The 1,518-nt window shown below is 38.7% G+C and overlaps 1 protein-coding gene across 1 annotated transcript in view; it reads right to left on the bottom strand.

Moving 5' to 3' along the window:
• LOC106011419 overlaps positions 1-1,518 on the bottom strand; it is a 5,122-nt gene that overhangs the window by 372 nt on the left and 3,232 nt on the right. The gene's annotated exons all lie outside the window — the stretch shown is intronic.

Here is a 1,518-nt window from a genome sequence, read left to right as displayed (position 1 = left end):
TTATTTCCCACGTAATATGGTTGTGTGTGTGTGTGTGTGTGTGTGTGTGTGTGTGTGCCTGTGTGAGTGTGTGTGCGTGAGTGTGTGTGTGTGTGTGTGTGTGTGTGTGTGAGATGTATGAGCGATCAAGAAAACGCAAGCAGTGCACAAATTAAAACCGGGCACAAATCAAAACCGTATGACATTGACACTGGGGCTTTTCTTATGCATTTTCTATGATCTAGATTAACGTATAAATACTAATAATATGATTGCTACTGTATCTTTAAAGAGTCTTACGTGTTACCACTTACTACCCTTTTTGACTAATCCTTGGTTTTATCACAATTAACAAAGAAATGCACAGATTTATATCAATCAAAATATTATTCAATTAATTAAAAAAAACCCCGTTAGGCTGTGATTTAATATTTTACTCAATTCACGGTGTTCGAAAGATAGTAACTCGTTCTCTTCTTCACGGGGAATTAGGAGCAACTTTTGAGTTAGGGGCAGTACAGTCTGCAAATTTTAATACAGCTCTTCCAGTTTTGCCTAAAGTCCATCCATTCAGCCACTGTTCCCTGGTGTTGCATTTGGTGATGTTCTTGGCTGTCTGTTGTTTTGAGGTTGTGTTTGTAATGCTTCTTTCTTGTCAAGGGTGTCTGCTCTGTCATTTCTTGGCATTGGATGTTGCCATGTCCAGGTATCTACTGTAAATTTAGGTCGAAGGCATAGATTGCAAGAAGGTGTTAATTAGAGCTGGGCGAAGAATCAATTCCGGAACCGATTCCCACGACTACTGCAACGAAAGAAAAGTTCCCTTTGACGAAACTCAACGGCTACCAGTCACTTTAATCATTATAATCTTCTTTTAAAAAGAAAAGAATTTATCTTTGAAAAATAAAAGTTGATGCTTCTAAGTGTTCCGAAATCAAAGTTATCCTAAATCCTGAAGATGTTGAAGCCAACCAGGTAACCACCGGAAGAACTCACATCATTAGAAAGTAAGTAATTGGGATCGGAGTCGATTTCTACGATTCCTAGCTTTCAATAATCGGGAACCACTGTTAATGCTAGGGCAACAGATAGGCAGGCTGGGCTTTCGAAATTCATGTTGACCGCCCATGAGGTGCTACCAAGCATACTAGTAGCAATACAGCAACGGTTTTTACCTTGGCAATCAAGAACAATTTAATGTGTTAACTAAAACCACCCAACATCTCATGACGAAAGTCGGCTCGGTTGGAATGACGCTTGAAGTTGAAGGCAGTTTTGGTCGGATCGAGTGGTGGCTCATTCGCCATGGGCCCAACCAGAAAAAAGATTGTAATTGTAGGTTCCCAGTTTTTGAAAAACAATATAATATTCGTCACCAACTGAGCAAGGTCCACCGGTAAACCAAAGGTGTAAAAAGAATAAAAAGATATGAACAATTCCAGTGATTTAAAAAAATCGTTCATGTTCTATTTCTCTAACCTTTGAAAGTTAAACATTTCTAGTAAGGGAAGAAATCAAAATAGGTAGTTCTTACAAAAG

The sequence above is a fragment of the Aplysia californica genome, unplaced genomic scaffold (genome assembly GCF_000002075.1).
Source record: "Aplysia californica isolate F4 #8 unplaced genomic scaffold, AplCal3.0 scaffold00110, whole genome shotgun sequence".
Classification (NCBI taxonomy): Eukaryota; Metazoa; Mollusca; class Gastropoda; order Aplysiida; family Aplysiidae; genus Aplysia; species Aplysia californica.
This window is presented reverse-complemented; position numbering and strand designations above follow the sequence as displayed.